Below are 20126 nucleotides of genomic sequence, written 5' to 3' on the forward strand. Positions count from 1 at the left end.
CAAAAGGAAAAAATGAAGAAAAGATGGTTATTACAAGATGTAAAATTTTATGTTTGTTTTATTCTTTGTCTGTTTTCTGTTTATTCTGTCTTTTTTTCTTTATTGTATTAACAAAACTCTTAATAAAAAATTTTTATATATAAAAAAAAGGAAATCAGAAAAAGTACCACAAATGACAGAATGGCAAGTTAAGATTTGTGAGTTTGCCGAGATGGCAAAAATGACTGCATCAATCAGGGGCTGCTCCAATCAAAAATTCTATACAGAATGGGAATGCATAGGGGAATACATGAAGAAATATGGTGTTAAAGCAGAACTCTTAATAGGCAATTGTTAAGTGTGTAAGGACAAAAGAAGTAAATATAATTTAACAGTTTTCATGTTACTCTATTTTATTAAAGCAACTAGAAAGAAATATTATGATGGGAAGATCTCACACAGGTGAAGGGAAGCAGTGGGGAGGAGGGGAGGGTTAGGTTGAATATGGGAAATAAAATAATATATGGGACAGCAAAGGATATAATAGATTCTTATAGAATAGTAATATATTGTAACCAGAATAGAAGTTCAAAAGGGGAAGTAAATGTATTTTTAGTATTTTCATTATTTGAATAGTTATTATTATTTATTATCGGTAGAAGGCTATGTTAATTTAGGCTTCTTCGTTTTGCTGTCTATAATTTTCTTAAGTCAATAATTAAAAAAACCAAAAAAAAGTTGATGGGCATTGCCATTCAAATGGTGTGCATAATTTGATCGATTATGCAAGGTGGGGCTCATCTGCCCCCCCTATTTTATTCAGGTTGGCACGCCTGCACATTAGGACACATTGACTGTTTATTTCAACAGATTAGGTTGTTCTTAAGCATGTTCTTAAGATTGATTTGGCAGCCAGCTGTCTACCCTGCTTGTTGGCCATGTAATTGTGGTCTGTTTGATGTTGGAATAAGGCTGGCTTTTAAAAAAGTTTCTTTTGCATTTTCTCTTAATTTCCCAGCAAAGAATTCCATTCTGTGCAGCATTCAAAGATTCCTAGATTTATTTGTCACATGCTTCAGATTTCTTCCTACCAGCAAATTCTGGCTGTTCTTATAGATTTTTAGTCACTGAATTAATCATCAAAGGAGAAAGCTTGTTCAGGGCTAGCAAATCAATATTTTGCTCAGCCATTCTGAATTCTCCCATGTTCTTTCTGATTAAAACAGCCTGACTCTTCATTTGTTCAAGCGCTCCACTTAAGCATCCTGTTCTCTCTGCTGACCTCAATAAGCAGCGAGCCTGATCTTAGCAAACTTGTCCTACAAGTTTCTTTCGTCGGTTTTTGGGAATGAATTTTTGTTTCACGGGTCAAAGGCTATAGCTCAGTTATGGTGCACATGCTTTTCACACACATCCTGTGGCCTTTAGTTGAAAGGCTCTGCTTGAGACCCTAATGCATCACTGCCAGTCACAATACTCAATCCTGGGCTAGATGTAGAAGTTTTTGTTTCTTAGTGGCAGAGTATGTTTTTCATGCTCAAGCCCCCTTCACCGGTCTTCAGCAAGTGAGTTGTGACCTGCAGGTGGATCACAAGCCCATACTAGGTGGGTCAGAGCAAAGCTGTTGCCACCATATTGGATTCCACCTTTGGATAACCAGACCAAAAAAGGGCACTATAAGGAATGTGTAGACTAGGATCCAAGTGGGCTGAAAGCAAAGAGTAAGGTTACCATAACTTCCATCATAAAGCTTCAGTATGCTGATGACAATGTAGTGTGTGCACACTCAGAGGATGACCTCCAAACCATCCTGAATATCTTCGAAGAAGCTTACGGAAGCTTATTATTATTATTTTATTATTATTATTGTTAAAATAGTTCATCATTAATACACATATATTACAGATATACAAACATACAAACATACATTTCATACAATCCTTAAAAGTGTTCAAACATACTTACACTCAATCCCACAAATAATTCCTTTTCCCATCACCATCCACCACCCCTCACCCCACCTTTGTGTTAGACTTCCAATCTACTCAATTGCAATTTCTTTCCACTTCTATTACTTTCTTTCACACACCTTTAGCCTAATTTCATACTTCTTTTTCTATAACACATTGTTATCCATCTTATTCAGTATTTCAGTGTTTGAAACGGAACTTGTTTATTCTAATAGGAGTTCTGATTTTTTGATATGGTTTTGCAAGTATTTTTTAAACACCTTCCAGTCCCTATCTATCTTCTCTTTTGAGATCCTTCCAATTTCTCCCATTGTTTTGGATATATTGTAGTACTCCAATAATTTGGCAAGCCACTCTATTTTTGTCGGTACAATACCACTTTTCCAGTTTTTCCGCAATCAATAGCCTTGCGGCTACTGTTGCGTATAAATATAAGGTCTTGAATTGAAAGGATGAATTGGTTAAAGCATCAATGATTAAATGGGCACAAGATATTGGGGAAAATATTATGTTTGAACAATGGGGGAAATTGTGGAAAGAAGATATGAAATTCACTATGTGTTATATACTGAAAGAAAATTACCTCAAAATACAACATAGATGGTATTTAACACCTGAAAGAATAACAAAAATGAATAAAAATTGTAGCGATGTCTGCTGGCAATGCAACACTGGAAAGGTACTATGATACATATATGGTGGAATTGTATAAACATCAAACAATTTTGGGAAATAATATATAACGAAATGAAAAAAATGTTTAGATATTCATTTAGGAAAACACCAGAAGGTTTTCTATTGGGAATAGTACCAGGAAGCCTAAAGGAAGAATACAAGAAGCTTACGGAAGCTTGACCTATTGCTCAGTATCCAAAAAAACCCAAAGTGCTACACCAGCAAGCACAAAACAACCCTTCTGCAGCGCCACAAGTCCAACTTAATGCTGTAACGTTGGAAAATGTCGACCTCATTTCCTACCTGGGCAGTTTGTTGGGATACTGCCAGGGAGACAAAGGCCATCATGCCCCCATGACATCTCTGGACGATCCATCAACCTCCTGTAGAAACGTAGTATCAGTCAATTAGCGACACAAGCCTCAGAAATAGCTTGCCACATTCCAGGGCTCGTGCATGCTCTATCAGCAGAGTTCGTACAACGAAAGATGCACTCAGGAGAGCATTATTTACAACTTTATTCAGCGTTGGTCAGAGCAAAGAAAAAAACATGACTGCCTGCTTCAATGTCCAGGCACAGAGAGAGAAACAAAAGCTATGTACAAAACATAAACTTCCTGTGAGCCGGAAGTACGCAGACTGTGACTCAAACAACAGCCTGCTCCCTGTTTAAGGTGGAACGGAAATATCCTAACAGAGTTATCTTTCCACAAGGGCCAACATGGATGCCAAAATCCAGCATTGCCTGAGCTCTGCGAGTGCAGCTTTCTCCCGATTGAAGTGCAGAGTGTTTGAGGACCAAGACATTCACAGGGAAACCAAAATGCTCGTTTACAAAGCCATTGTACTACCAACATTACACTTGCGAAACATGGACCACTTATAAATGCCATCTCCAACTCCTCAAAAGATTCCATCAATAGTATCTCCAAAAAAATTTACACATCACATGGGAAGACAGGCAAACTAATGTCAGTGTACTGGAAGAAGCAAAGATCACCAGTGTTGAAGCAATGATTCTTCAACATCAACATGGTCATGTTCAGATGCCTGATTATTGTCTTCCAAAGCAACTACTCTACTCCCAACTTAAGAATAGAAAGCGATATATGGTGGACAACAAAAGAGGTTTAAAGATGTTCTCAAGGCAAATCTTTAAAAATGTACAGGGTAGTATAAGCACAGATAACTGGGAAACACTTGGAGAACAGCCTTTACCAAAGATGTTGTGGACTTTGAAGAAGCATGAACTCAGGGCAAAAAGGAGAAATGAGCTAGGAGGAAGGCACGTTTGGCAAACCCTCACCATGATCAACTCCCACCCAGAAACCTATTTCCCCACTGTGGAAGGATGTATGGATCCAGAACTGGCCTCCATGGTCACTTACGGACTCACTGCGATGACCATTTTCATGGAAGACAATCTTACGCGGCAACGAGTGATCACCAAAGAAGAATGGATTCCAGCTTCAGATAACCAGACCGAACAGGGGCAGTGCATGTGTGTCTAGACTAGGATGTGTTCTGAGATGTTCATTTTATCAGTTTCCACAAGTGCTTCAATGTGGCAGGAGAAAGGCATTTTTTTAAATTATTTATTAAGATACATATTTCTGACCAATCTTATGCTTGTGCCTTTCTCCTGCCACATTGCAGCACTGGTTTTCATTTAGTAGTAATTCTGAGTTAACACTATGTATATTGCTCAGTGAATTGCTATTTTAGGATTAATATAAGTATAAATCCAATGTGAAAGGCGGTCCCGTGATGCAGCTCGGGAGTCAAAGGTAGATCTTGGGTCTGGACCAGTTGAAGCTCTAGCTCAGCTACTGGCATCTTCAGTTGAGGATCTCACTACCAAGTCTAGAAAAGGGTTAGGAAAAACAATATTTATGTCATGTGATGCAGCATCTTATTTGTTATTGGCCTACAAGTCTCATAGCTGTTTTTTTATAGTTCTGCACTCTCATTTTATCGGAAGCATATCTTAAAGCAAGATTAGTGTCCTGCTGCAACTGTGCCGACAAATTGGCGCCCCTTGTGTCCACCGCAGTCCCATCTCTGACCAGTACTTCTTTTAAAGCTCCGTATTTACAATACTGTACTATCCAAGATTATGCAGCACCAGTAATTAGTTTTCCTGTGTACTTGGCACCTTTTTGCTTTACGTTGTGTCTTCCTTTAAAATGGCATCAAAAGCCCTTTAACTTTTATAACAACCAAGTCTTGTGTGACACCTCAAAAACTAATAAGTCCACTTCATCAAATGCATGGTTATCCAACATTACAGGTACATAGAATCATGGAGTTGGAAGGGACCCAAGGGTCATCTAGTCCAACCCCTGCAATGCAGGAATCTCAGCTAAAGCATCCATGACAGATGGCCATTAGAACCTCCAATAGAATCATAGAACATACATTCACTTCACTCCCACAAGTGTGTGTGTTAGTGTTTTGTGATCAGTTCCCAAGACCTTAGAAGGAAGGGAGAGACATCTTGCACAAACTGTTGTTCTATCCAAAATTAAAAAGTGGATTAAACATGGCAAAAATATTTCCTTTGGAAATTCCAAATATATGCATCTTTGTGTTGCCCTGGGACGTTTTCTGATTGCCTCAGCCACTCTGGGCAGCTTTCAACAGATATAAAAATGTAATAAAACTTCCCTATACAGGGCTGCCTTCAGGTTTCTTCTAAAATTGTATAGTTATTTATCTCCTTGACATCTGATGGGAGGCGTTGCACAGGGTCAGTGTCACTAGCGAGAAGGTAGAAGCTGTTGGCACAATTCTATGCCTGTTGCCTCAAAAGTAAGACATATGTAAGTGGGTTTAGGATTGCGCCCTTTGCTCCTTTCCAGAGCTGGACTCATGTATTTTCTGGCTTTAAAAAAATGCATTAGGCACCATATCCCCTGTAGCAAGGTACAGTGGTACCTCGGGTTAAGTACTTAATTTGTTCCGGAGGTCCATACTTAACCTGAAACTGTCCTTAACCTGAAGCACCACTTTAGCTAATGGGGCTTCCTGCTGCTGCCTTGCCGCCGGAGCACAATTTCTGTTCTCATTCTGAAGCAAAGTTCTTAACCCAAGGTAATATTTCTGGGTTAGCGGAGTCTGTAACCTGAAGCGTATGCAACCTGAGGTAGCACTGTACTCTTATCCAGGGCTAGAAGAGGGTGTTACTGGTGCTAGATTGGACTTGTGTGCATTGGTGCCATCAGTGCAGTACTTTGGGACAGAGGTTCTGGGTTCACCTTAGGGGAATGAGCAGGAGAGCCTCTGAACACACCAGGGCTGGCTTACCACCTTTTAAAGGAAAGGATGCAGTAGATGTTGCCAACTAAAATTAAGAAGGGCGGATAAGGCTATTAAGTCCAAAGGCTCTAATTACCTAACTGCATTGTACTTGGGGGCGGAGACACATGACCTAGGAAGGCCTGTAAAAAAGATTTTTATCCACAGCATTCTTTGCAGCAAGAAAGAACTTCACTGCCACCTAATGAATTAGCAGTGTTAGTTCTTTGCAATAAGCATGCCAAGGGAATCAAAGCACTCCAGCTAGATAGGGAAAGGTTTATGAGTGGCGCTTATTATATCTGCTGTTGTATCAATGCAAAGCTACGCAGGGGATCATGGGCTTAGCCTGGATTTTTGTGGGGGGGGGGCAGGCCTTTTGTTGGGGGGAGCAGAACCTCAGTTTGCTGTGTCTTTTTTTTATTGATGAGGGCAGCTGCCCCTCCCTGCCCCCCTTGGCTGTGCCCATGCAGGGGATAATATATTTAAATCTTTGAATGAAGCTCAGTAGGAATACAAAAGGCCAAAACAAAATGGGTCTCCTTAAACTTTGATGTACGTAAGTCTTATTGTACTTTCATGTTCAATTCTGAGATGCGCAAACCCGTTTTAAGAGAAAAGTAAGAATTCTTACAAGTTTACTTGCGTACTACAAAAAGTGTAGAAATTGTGAGCTAATCTGACCCTCTTAAAATCAAACAACTTTACACTGGTTTGTTACCAAATTGGCAAAAGGGTTTGCTGCAATATTGATTTTTAATATATATAATGTAAACCAAAAAAGGTAAAAAAAGTAAAGGTATGGTTTGGGTAGGCAGAAACATAATCTTTATTTTATTTAAAATATGCATGTATTTATGTAAATATTAATTTAATAATTATGTATGTTAAACTTATTGGGATATTTCTGATCTGCCCTGACCTGACCTGATCCTTTGTGGAGAATGCATTTTCTTTATTTTTTGATAAATAATAATAATTTATTACCTATTCCCCATCTATCTGACTGGGTTGTAGAAGCCACTCTGGGTGGCTTCCAACGTAATAAAAACACAGCAAAACATCAAACATTAAAAACTTCCCAGTACAGGGCTGCTTTCAAATGCGCAAGTGGCGACCCAAAAGGAGACTCTCTTGCCAATATATCTGGCTGTTGTATGGAAGAGGGTCTAACATAGCTCCTGGATATGCTAGAACATACCTTTCCCCACTCTGTCAGACATCGACGCAGGCAGCAAGATGTTTATGTAGAGTGAATTTCAAGTCAGTCCTGATTCTAAGGTCTACTCCAGAATTTCATTGGAGTGGAATGATCTCATTCTGCTCCCCGCCCACCAGAACTTTGCAAAACAGAACCAGATGGTTCCACCCATTCCTTGTTAAATTGAGGAATGGGGAGCAGAGGCATTTTGACTCTAGTGGCCATGCATTTACAGTGGTGCCTCGGGTTAAGAACTTAATTCGTTCTGGAGGTCTGTTCTTAACCTGAAACTGTTCTTAACCTGAGGCACCACTTTAGCTAATGGGGCCTCCTGCTGCCGCCGCACGATTTCTGTTCTCATCCTGAAGCAAACTTCTTAACCCGAGGTACTATTTCTGGGTTAGTGGAGTCTGTAACCTGAAGTGTCTGTAACCCGAGGTACCACTGCATCTTTCCTCAATGGCCAAAGGTGGATTTAGGGGAGCATGACCAGTGCTGAGCTGAGAAGGTGCCACACGGGACTCTGCAACAATGACTTCGAACGGGAGGCGAGAGGCAATGGGGCATCAAATGTGGATGTTGCACAGGGCGCCGCTGCAATTTTATAGCCCAAAGCCCACCACTGCAACTGCACACTCAAAAAAACCTGCTTGTGGACTTCCTATGGGTTGGCCACTGTGAGGAGAGGATGCTGGACTAAATGGACCTTTGGTCTGATCCAGCATGTTATTCTTAGGTTCTTTTTGGTACTCGAAATTTGGCATTGCCACTGTGGTTCAGTATTCTGGATTAGAGCTCTCATTGCACCTGAACCACTGAACAGCTTTCATTAGAAATAAACTAAATGACAGGATGTTGTTCTGAATCCCTGACTCCCACACATTCACTTGTGTCGCTGTGATCATTTCCTGGGGGGGGGGGTTGGGAGGAAGCACTTTGGTACAATCCTCTAACCACTTTGAGCATCTTTTGCATGATTTTTAGCTGTGACTCACACACTCCTAAAAGCGTGTGGGGGAGGGGGATGTAATGCAACAGCATGTGTATGTTATTGACTCTATTTTCTTGGCATGAGAATTGCAGGTGAAGAGACTTAATCACCAACTATGGGGGATTCGCATAACAAGTTTGCAAAGGAGGAGCGAACAATCAAATTAAGAAGATTCCCTTTTTCTTTTCTGCACGAGGAACATATTCAGGAGGTTGCTGGCAATGCATTGCTGTTCCACTTTCCCTTCCATAAGTAGGAGAGTGCTCAAATGCTGCAAACTTATTGTTGTTGTTTCAGTTCTGGTCTTCTCAGATCCATTTCCCTTCTTTTTCACCCCCACAATCCTCAGCCTCATTTGCTGATCGTTCCGATTGGCTGTGTGACAACAAGACATGCAATTTTGTCAAAGTCACCACACCACTACACCCAACATGAGAGCCGGTGGTGGTGCAGTGGTCAGAGTATTGGACTAAGACCTGGGAGACCAGGCTTCAAATCCCCACTCAGCTTTGAAACTCACTGGGTGACCTCGGACCAGTCACTCACTCTCAGCCCAATCTCATCCTGAAGCAAAGTTCTTAACCTGAGGTACTATTTCTGGGTTACCGGAGTCTGTAACCTGAAGTGTATGTAACCTGAAGTGTATGTAACCCGAGGTACCACTGTACATGCATTCATGTAACTCAATAGCAGAGCACATGCTTCATATGCAGAAGATCCCATGTTCAGTTCATGGCTTCAGTTCCATGGAGGACTAGGGAAATACCTGTAGTCCTGAACCCCTAGAGCTCTACTGTTAGTCACAGTGTAGACACAGCATGGGGCTAGATGGGACATTATATAAGGCTGTTTGGTGTGCTTGCTGCACTATTTTTCTCCTATGCTCCTATAACTGTCATCAATAATGCAGAGTCTCAGCTATTCTGTAATAAGTACAGCAAGATCCTTTGTGAGCTGAAACATTTAAGTATTTTATTTAAGGGTAAACTGTCATGGTCAGTTTACAGGCAGACTTTCCAGTGAAGGACAGGCCATTGCAGAACAAATGATTGCATCTTACAAGCTGGGCAAGAACCATCTCCAGAACCCTCAGTGTGAGAACAGGGTTATTACAAATGTACAAACTATGGATGCACTGACTCTCAAATGGTCATCTGAATCCATTCCACATCAGGTGCCAGGCAAGGGAGGGGTAAATCAAGTAACCAAAGGAAACTTCATTGTGATTCGGTATTTGTCAACTCAAGGCAGGACATTCCAGGAGTGTCCTCTCAATGACAAGATTTTCACAAAACGCAGCAAAGTGAGCTTCTAGCCTCAGGCCAGTTACTCAAACCCAACTTTTCAAAGGTGCCCCCATAGGAATGTGAGTTTGTAATGCTGCAGCAAAGAAGTGAGAGCCATATCCACTCAGGAGGCTCTGGACAGAGCCAAAGTTATAAAGCTTTTTGGCCCTCCAAGAAATCCCCTTTTACTGCAGTTGTTTCCTCAGAGACTATTAAAGCAATTTCATAGCTATGTTGCAATCTGCTCCCACCTTCCCTCCCCCCCCCCGCCTCCTTTTTCTCCAAGGAGAGAATGAACCATGGGGTGTTTGGCAAGACTTTGTTTTCACCCCTCCCACCCCCTTAAAAAAATGTAATTTGAGTTCACTTGGCTGCTTATTTGCAGCTTCTAAAGAGCTGGACTCTTAAAAGTAGATGCCTCAAAGAGGATGCATGACCATCATTGATTTCCCAAGAATTTGCACAGCATTTCCCTGGCTGCTGATCTGCTTTCCCTTTCCATCTTGAACTGTCTGTATCCACTGTTTTGTGAAATCTGGGAAAGCGAGGTGCTTTAGAAGTTAATGCCCAGAGAAAATATAGCCAGTGATAACTGCAGTCAAATTAGAAGTTATTATAATTACAGTTGGAAAGGGGCATTTTGCTCTTAATTCCCATTTTATTAAGTATAAATTAATTGGAGACCTAGAGTGCCTACTGGACTGAATGCTGAGTGTGGAATTACTTCAGTCAAAACTCATCTTGGCTATGGATTCACTGGGTGGCAGCTGAAAAGCTGCACGTTCCTCAGCAAGTCTGTATTAAGCATTACTTTACATACCACTACACAATGGGCCCTCACTTTGCGTTTTATTTTTGCAGCTAAAATGATCTACCCCTGAAGTAGAATTTACCTGATGATTGATTTCATTTATATTTCAGTCTTCCTCCAAAATATATAGAAAACCATTTCAGCCTCAAAACCACCTGGTGGGCTGGGTTGGACTGAGAGATAGCAACTTGCACAAGGTCACCTAGTAAGCTTCACAGCTGAGCAGAGATGTTAACATGGGTTTTCTATATGCAAACCAAGCATGGGGACACTATACCATGCATTTTATACATCGTGCACTGTATTCTCTGCCCTCATAAAAGGCAGACTGTATCAAGGGAATTCCAGTGAAGGAGTACCTGGTTTCTGAAGTATCAACTTCCATGCAAATGCCGAAAATAGAATGCGGACAAGGAGAGTAGGATGTGGGGTTCAGCATGGCTCGACAGACTTATTGCACTATTCTTTTTTGTGTAAATCACGCAGGCATCAAGTGGGACAGACCTTTTGGTGGGCATATACAGTATACACTACAGACTTACACTGGCTTTCTATAAATTTAGCTGTAATGGTTTCCCTATAGAATCCTGAGCTGTTGTTCAGTGAAGGTGCTGAGTTCTCTAATAGAAGTCCCTAGCTATCCAAATGGAGCTATAGTTCCCAAAGTTTATTAATAAGACAGCATGGCGGCTAACTCAGTTTAAGTTTGTCGTGCAGACCTTCAAGTTGTCCTTATTTTCCAGGGACAGTCCTAGAATTACAGAATTACAGAAGCTGTCCCAGTTTCTGAATTGATCCAGGAATGTCCCACTTTTCCTTAGGACATCCTTATTTTCATCGGAGAAATGTTGGAGGGTATGGAGTTATGTGACCCCCCCCCAAACCAAGGAGATAACTATACAGCCTTTATAAGGCATCTGAAGGCAGCCCTGTAGAGGATTTTTTTTAAATGTTTCGTGTTTTATTATGTTTTCATATATTGAAGCTGCCCAGAGTGGCTGAGGCAACCCAGTCAGATGGGTTTATTATTTATTATTATTATTGAATAGGACATCCCTATTTTCATCAGAGAAATGTGGGAGGGTGTGGTAGTGTAGCTATGTGTTTTAAGTTCCCAGTGGTTTATAGCCTAGGTACTACCCTCACTCCTGCAAATATGAAATGCCTATGCGTGGGCTCCCCCAACATTTTATTTTCTTAGGCAAACAGAAGCCTGTATAGTCTGCCAACTTGGTGAGTTAAGCGTGCGGCGCTGTTTGATTATTTTCCCGCATAAAGGTGTTCTACAACTGTAGGAACGTTATTATTTCATGGCACAAACTTCCATTTAAAGTCAGCAGGAGCCATGCGATTTAAAGCTGCAAGAAGCTATTTGATCGTTTACTCCTAATTTGCAAATTTATGAAGCAAATCTGCCGTACCTGATGATTAGTCCCCTTCAGCGGCAATTCGCATGCCATGAAAATAAGAGGCAGTGGCATACGCATGCTGTAGCTTTCTCTGTGTGAATGGCTGGGCTCTCTGAATCACATAGGCCAGAAATAACGTGCTGCATTTAAACAATGCTAGCTCTGTGATGCAAACCGACAAAGGCAGTAAGAACTTAAAGTGGCCCTGTCAGAGACAGCCGAAAAATTAAACCTGCCAGCCAGCTTGTGTTTGGACCGACGAGTGTGGTCACTTAATACAGCAATGTCTTCGCTCTTGTGTGGTTCTCTGGAAACTGGCAAGCTGTCAGAAGAGTCAAAGATGATTCTGTCTGGTCAAATGGAACACGAAGTCGGGATTGCAATAGCCTAACAGCCTCTTTGCTATAAGAACGAAGCTAGGAGGGAAGAGCATTTGTAGCACTTGGACATCACGGCAAATTTGTATCACACCTGTGACCAGATCCACCAGGCAACATCTGTGAATCAATGGGAACGGAGGTGCATTGCCAGGTCCTGCTCCTTCTCCCCTGTAGGCCAAAGGCAGGACTGTATGTATCCTGTAATACTGCACAACTGCAGAAAAAGCACAATAATTGACACTGATCCCGGCATCTAGCAAATCTCTGCTTCCATTAGAAGAAGCAAAACAAGTGTCTAGACCTGCAAATATTCTAGTTATGTGGGCAATGCCTAGTGAAACCTTCAGAGCCAAAAGGGAACTCAGAAATGTTTTGGGGCATGGGTCTGCCAGGTCGCTGATTTTGATAGCTGCTTGGGAAGGAGCACATTTGGACAAAATGCTGAAAAGTATTAATCATTTCAAGGCTGTTCTGCTCATTTTGTTTCCTTTGTCTGCTACTGCTTCACATCCTTGTGGTGCCATTATCCATTGGCCTCACTTTCCCTAGCCTTGCTTGCTCATACTGCTGTTAAATGCAGTTGGCTGTGATTTTCTTTCTGAGTGTCATGGACAATTTTTAAAATAAAATTTTATTTTATTTTTACATTTCTTCCTAGGAGTTCAAGGTGGCATATATAGTACTCCCCCTCCCCATTTTATTCTCACAGCATTTTATGCTACCCAGTGAGGTAGATTGGGCTGAGAGTGAGGGACTGGATTGGCAGAAATGACCGGCAGAATCCGCGACCAAGAGAAAGAGACTGTGGAAGAAGATTGGAAGAAATTTAAGATGTATCTTAAGAATTATTATAAAACTGAGGAGTGTTAAAATGCTGAGGGAAAAGAAGACGTAGAATTGCAGCGATAATTGGGTTTAAAAATTTAGGGTGGAATAGAGAAAGAGGACAAATTTATATTTAATTGGGTAAGATAGGTTGCTGAATAATGGTACTAAACTAAGGATGCAAAAAGGGAAAGGTATGGGGAAGTCCGGGAAAAGAGGGTTACGAAAATAAGGTTAAGAAAATATGAGTTTGTTGTTTGTTTGTTTTTATGTTGTTTTTTTGTTTGTGATAAAAAATTGGAAATTAATAAAAATCATTTAAAAAAAAAAAAAGAGAGTGAGGGACTGGTCCGAGGTCACCCAGTGAGTTTCAAAGCTGAGTGGGGATTTGAAGCCTGGTCTCCCAGGTCTTAGTCCAATACTCTGACCACTGCACCACCACCGGCTCTCATGTTGGGTGTAGTGGTGTGGTGACCTTGACAAAATTGCATGTCTTGTTGTCACACAGCCAATCGGAACGATCAGCAAATGAGGCTGAGGATTGTGGGGGTGAAAAAGAAGGGAAATGGATCTGAGAAGACCAGAACTGAAACAACAACAATAAGTTTGCAGCATTTGAGCACTCTCCTACTTATGGAAGGGAAAGTGGAACAGCAATGCATTGCCAGCAACCTCCTGAATATGTTCCTCGTGAAGAAAAGAAAAAGGGAATCTTCTTAATTTGATTGTTCGCTCCTCCTTTGCAAATTTGTTATGCGAATCCCCCATAGTTGGTGATTAAGTCTCTTCACCTGCAATTCTCATGCCAAGAAAATAGAGTCAATAACATACACATGCTGTTGTATTACATCCCCCTCCCCCATGCGCTTTTAGGAGTGTGTGAGTCACAGCTAAATTCATGCAAAAGATGCTCAAAGTGGTTAGAGGATTGTACCAAAGTGCTTCCTCCCAGCCCCCCCCCCCCAGGAAATGATCACAGCGACACAAGTGAATGTGTGGGAGTCAGGGATTCAGAACAACATCCTGTCATTTAGTTTATTTCTAATGAAAGCTGTTCAGTGGTTCAGGTGCAATGAGAGCTCTAATCCAGGATACTGAACCAGTGGCAATGCCAAATTTCGAGTACCAAAAAGAACCTAAGAATAACATGCTGGATCAGACCAAAGGTCCATTTAGTCCAGCATCCTCTCCTCACAGTGGCCAACCCATAGGAAGTCCACAAGCAGGTTTTTTTGAGTGTGCAGTTGCAGTGGTGGGCTTTGGGCTATAAAATTGCAGCGGCGCCCTGTGCAACATCCACATTTGATGCCCCATTGCCTCTCGCCTCCCGTTCGAAGTCATTGTTGCAGAGTCCCGTGTGGCACCTTCTCAGCTCAGCACTGGTCATGCTCCCCTAAATCCACCTTTGGCCATTGAGGAAAGATGCAGTGGTACCTCGGGTTACAGACACTTCAGGTTACAGACTCCACTAACCCAGAAATAGTACCTCGGGTTAAGAAGTTTGCTTCAGGATGAGAACAGAAATCGTGCGGCGGCAGCGGGAGGCCCCATTAGCTAAAGTGGTGCCTCAGGTTAAGAACAGTTTCAGGTTAAGAACGGACCTCCAGAATGAATTAAGTTCTTAACCCGAGGTACCACTGTATGTGCAATTGGAAAGCTGATAACATGCTGTTGGGAAAATGGGAGGGGGAGAAACTAGACTGTTTAGGTTTGGGTGTTAAGTACCGTATATATTCGATTCTAATGTTTACCTTTTTTGGCCAAATTATGTTGTGAAAGGTGCGCATTAGATTCAATGGCACATTTACATTTGCCAGCAAATACTTTTTTGGGTTTCAAGTTTCTGAAAATTGAGGTGCGCATTAGATTCAATGGCGCATTAGACTCATGTAAATATGGTCCTTAAATGACAGGCATCCAGGGACAGTATTTACACAGAAGTCCTTCATTTCAAAACTTTAGCTGTCCAAACCATATTAAAATACAGTACCTTCTTCTTTTTTGCCAGAACATCTACTTCATCTTCAGACATGTAAGACTTTGTCACTTCCTTATAAGTACCACAGGAACTCTTGTTTTTGCTCCCTTTTCTCCTTCTTCTGCAGCCATTGCAAATCAGCTGGTCTGGCGTCCCACTCAGCCAATGGCGGCGTATTTGAATGGATGTAAAGATAGAAGCTACGGTCATTCCAGGACCAGGAAAGCCTTGCCACCACAGTTCATGCATTGGTAATTAGAAAACTGGATTGCTGCAGTGTGCTCTACATAGGGCTCCCCTCGTGCTTGATCCGGAAGGCACAGTTAGTGCAGAATGCTGCAGCGCAATTGCTGACAAGAGTGAGGCCCTGTCAGCATATAACACCTATGCTCGGGGAGTTGCATTGGCTGCCAGTTTTCTACTGAGCCAAGTACCGGGTGTTACTGTTGTGGTTCGAGGACCCGACCCCGCGAAGTGAAATGAAGACACAAGAACACGTGATATAAGGTTAATGGGCTAGAAAAGGCCACAACTTTATTGATTACAGCAATGAAAAGGTATTGGCTTAGGCATTGGATCGAAACAAGTGGGTTTATTCACCAGTAGGTGGAGCCTGTTGATGCTGATCCAACTATAGGCTCACCTTCTGCTGTCACCGAGGGTCGTGCCATGGCCTCCCGCCAAGCAGGCATCGGACGGAATACACGACCGCCAGATTCCTTTAACGGAATACCCCTAAACATTGAAGGCATAGGCGATGGCCACACCTAGCACTTCGACACACCACAACGCATTATTCCAATGCCTAACCTACCCACCAATACCACAAAAGTTGTGACGATTGCTACGAGGTAGGCGAAAAAACCAAAAAGCCTAATGCCAAATGGAAAAACTCCTACCAGGCCCCCCGGACAACCAGGGCGACCAACCTAAGGTCCATAGCAAGGCCAATGACCTAGGCCCTAACTAAAAGGGAGTGGAGGGTGGGTGACTCGCCACGGGGGGATGACGAGGAATGAGGCCAGGGAGAGGCTAGCGCTGCAGCAAAAGGCTGCTGAACACGCCCCCTCCGTGGCACCTGGTTGGATGGCCACAGTGGGGGGGGGGCGTGAGCGCCAGCCAGGTGAGCTGGAGGCAGGGGACAAATGCCCCCCTGCTGGGCGGTGCTTGGGCTCCCGCCCACAACCACTCCGCTCTCTTTCAGGGAGGAGAGTCTTTAGCATATAAAGCTCTTAACAGCTTAGGACTGGTTTACCTATGGGATTGCCTTACCCTACGTGTGTCCACTTGGCCACTTCAATTGGCGAAATGAAAGAATGAATTGGCACTACTAGTGTCACATAACACTCGTTCTACATTTATAAGAACTCAGTTGCTTAGTGTGGTGGCACCTGTGGAACTCCCTGCCTATTGAGATCAAGCAGGTGTCTTCACTGTACTCTTTTTGGTGCTTGCTAGAAACATTCTTGCCAACCTAGCAGTTCGAAAGCATGTCAAAGTGCAAGTAGAAAAATAGGTACTGCTCCAGCTGGAAGGTAAACGGCATTTCCGTGCGCTGCTCTGGTTCGCCAGAAGCGGCTTAGTCATGTTGGCCAAATGACCCGGAAGCTGTATGCCAGCTCCCTCAGCCAATAAAGCGAGATGAGCTTCGCAACCCCAGAGTCTGTCACAACTGGACCTAATGGTTAGGGGTCCCTTTACCTTTTTACCCAGATGCTTAGAAAGTTGAGGTAATTTTAATCCATTTTAGTATTTTAGCTTTTGAATGTTTTAAAGTGTAGTGGTGATTTTTTTGTGTGACTTTGTTTTATCTTTTTGTAAACCACTTTAAAGTTTGTTTGTTTGTTTATAATCCAGTGTATAAATTTTATGAAACAAACAAACAAACAAACAAACAAACAAACACCCTTGGCCATCTCAGAAGTATGTGTGACATTTCCCTGCAGCCACCCATGAAAATTTCACTAGCATGTTCTCTCCCCTTTAATAATTTTTAAATCAATTTCTTTTCTCGTTAATTGATAGACAACGCCAAATAATTTTTAGCACAGTACTAATTTAAGGCTGATATCCAACATTAATCAGTAATCATACTCTAAGGAAACCCACCCACTTAATGCTACTTTTAAAAATTATATTTCATAGATTTATTATTTAATTGTTTATTTATGATGTGCTGTGCAATAAATGCTTCCCAGAGACCATTTTTATTAGATAATAATTACTTTGAAAGTGCTTTAGAGTTACTAGCCTTAGAAATCTTGTATTTGCAGTATTTTCTCTTACATTTATTGTAATGTGTTCTATCCGTAGAATTAAATACATATTTTAAACATGACATTATTATTTTGTGCAGGGCCTTTTAAAAAGCCCTTAAAATAATAATATTAATAGTTTTACAGTCATTTAACAGTGATAGGCAAACTTTTGCCAAAACATTGTAGCTATAATTGCACCTAGAAAAGAGATGAGGTTATTTATTATATTTTATTTTGCTTTCAGATACGAACCCATAGCATTTAGTTTTGTTTGTAACAGTTCTGCTTCAACAGTGTCTCTTAAGATTGTGTCAGCAAGTTGTCAGGCATGCTCTTATTTCGCAAAATTGAAATAAGATGTTTGTAGATGTTTGTGACTTCTGCTGAAATGCAGCCATTTGTTTGTCTCCCAAGCTGTCTCTCTGGAGTTTGCCAAGCTGCCTGATACGGGGTTTCATACACAGAGGTCCCTAGCTTCGCAAAGCTAGGGTTGAAATTCTCACTGCACACCGCGGGGTGGAGCTGATCCTCTCGGCTAAGTTGGGACATTCCTCTTTCTGACACAGCACTGTGGTTAAACACTTAAAGAGCCTTCATTCCTTTTAGTGAGAGGGGATTTCCACTGGTGTTGTGTTTCCCCCTGGTTACTGCACCTTGAGCAAAGTTCACTGGGACAACTTACTGCAGGGCTGAATTCAGTTTCCTCTCATGTTGAAACAAATCTGGGTTTCACCTGTTTGTAATAAGAGCTTTCCGCTGGCTCTCTGCCCTTACTCCTCGTGAGCGTCTGTATCTGGAGCTCAGCTTGAGTAGCCGTACGGCCACAATGCATGAATCCCATGAATATGATTACCTCTGTGAGACTAGGCACCGATAGCCCCGTTTTATGTTTGAGGTGTAGGATTACTTAATCACTCAAATACTGCACACCAAAAATATATGCTGGAGCAGGAACTCAGGAGTCTGAACTTTTCCCTTGCCAATTATTAACATGTTATCAGTCATTTTCAGATCACAGTTAACACCAGCAGATGCGCTTTTAGGGTAGCACGACCGCACTGGGTGCCACGCTGCAGGGGGCTCCACGATGCTGTAGGATGGAGTGGGGGGACATGGAGGGCTGAATTTTAGCATTGCATGGGGCACCGCTGAAATTTGAGAGCCCAAAGTAAGCCACTGACACCAGCCTGCAAAATGGAAATGTCCTGCTTTATTTTTTTTACTGTCTGTTCTGTGTCCCCCCCCCCCCTTTCTCACTCTAGAACGTGGATAGGTAACTTGTGACCTTCTAAGTGTTGTTGAACTCCAGTTCCCATTAGCCCCAGCCCGCATGGCCAAGAGTCAGAGCTTTTAGTAGTTGTACAGAAAAGACAAACACTGATGAGTGCAACTTGGTGGAGAATTGCAGGGATGGAGAGTGCTGTTGTGCTCAGCTTCTCCTGCTTGTGTGCTTCCCACAGGCATCTGGTTGAACACCATGAGAATAGGATGTTAGGCTAGCTGGGCCTCTGGCCTGATCCAGTAGGCTCTTCTTACATTCATGTTTTGCTGGTGAAAAAAACTGTACCTGTTGCACTCTTTATTTTCTAGCCAAATGTCAAAGATAGGAATTATTTCTCCTCCTTTGCACCTGATCATAGGCGCCATCGAGGGTGACCGGGGGGCCAAGGGCTCCCCAAAATTTTCAACCAGGGGGCCAGCTCCCCCAAATCTGCAGCAGAAGAAGAAGAAGAAGAGAAGAAGAGTTTGGATTTGATATCCCGCCTTTCACTCCCTTTAAGGAGTCTCAAAGCGGCTAACATTCTCCTTTCCCTTCCTCCCCCACAACAAACACTCTGTGAGGTGAGTGGGGCTGAGAGACTTCAAAGAAGTGTGACTGGCCCAAGGTCACCCAGCAGCTGCATGTGGAGGAGCGGAGACGCGAACCCGGTTCCCCAGATTACGAGACTACCGCTCTTAACCACTACACCACACTGGCCCCAGATGTGCATGCTGCACAACATATTTACCTTATTGCGCAGCCTGCGCATTGTGCCCATGTCACTTGCACCTGCCCTGCGGTCTGCGTGTGACTAACGTTAGCACGTCATGCAACGTGTGCACATGGGGTGAGCACTGTGCACAAGGTGCGCACATGACGTCAGCATGTTGCTCGGCATGCTGACGTCATCCACTCACATCACCTCCCTTGTTCTCTTAGAATGGCAGTGGTGCCCAGCAAGTTCCTGTTGAAAAAAAGCCCTGCCTGTGTGACCACAAATAACAGCTTAAACAGGTTCTAGCATTCTAGAGAAGAATTTGGCACCTGTTGAAGACCTTTCTCACAAGGATAATCCTGGGCTTCTGTCACTTACTTTTGGAACAGTAAAATATAGTTTAAATAGGTTTTCATCAGATTGGTTTCTGTTTTGTATATTGCTTTGAGATTTTGTTTGGTATTTTTTATGATAAAATGCCAGCTATTTTTTCTTAAATAAAAAAGAAAAATGGGTCCCAGTGTTGTTGTTTTTATCCTATTCATAGCTTCCTTTCTGTTTAGTACATAGGATGAAGGAATGGTTGAAGAAGATTTCTACCTGCTACCATTAAATGAAAATATAAGGAGGCCTGCACCCCACAAGTGCCCTACTTTAACCATCTGGGAATGTTTACTTACTTCAGCCAATGTAAGGACCAGCAAAATCATCTCTGCTGCCTCAGAGATAAAATGCGGTAAGCCCTCTCCTTCCTTCTGAAGTGTTCATGGGAGGCAGGAGAACCTAACTCAGGCAGTACACCCTTTGGCCCAAATCCCTCTCCTCGTGGTCTTCGTTCCCCTCCAAAGTGAAGGCAGGGGAGATGGGTAAACTTAGAAACATTGCACCAAATGTGGACTGCCTGTGTCTGAGCTCAAATTCCTCTTCCGCAGTGGTCACCTTGGTAGTGAAGGGAGGAGAAGCCTTCGCCTCTTAAGTGATTGTGGGTAGGAGGAAGAACACAAAGAACAGCATTTATCACAAGGTCACACTCTAGCCACTACAATAGTATGAGAGAAATGCCAGCTGTAGTAGCAATTGTCTTTCAAAT

General features: G+C 42.5%; 1 protein-coding gene across 1 annotated transcript in view; it reads left to right on the forward strand.

Annotated features, from left to right (window-relative positions):
* TMEM170B (transmembrane protein 170B) overlaps window positions 1–20126 on the forward strand; it is a 93723-nt gene that overhangs the window by 58509 nt on the left and 15088 nt on the right. The window contains exon 4 of the transcript XR_013841153.1: window positions 19600–19772. The gene's annotated coding sequence lies outside the window, so the exon portion shown is untranslated. The remainder of the gene's footprint in view (window positions 1–19599; window positions 19773–20126) is intronic.

This window comes from Podarcis cretensis, assembly GCF_951804945.1.
Source record: "Podarcis cretensis genome assembly, chromosome: 7".
Lineage (NCBI taxonomy): Eukaryota > Metazoa > Chordata > Lepidosauria > Squamata > Lacertidae > Podarcis > Podarcis cretensis.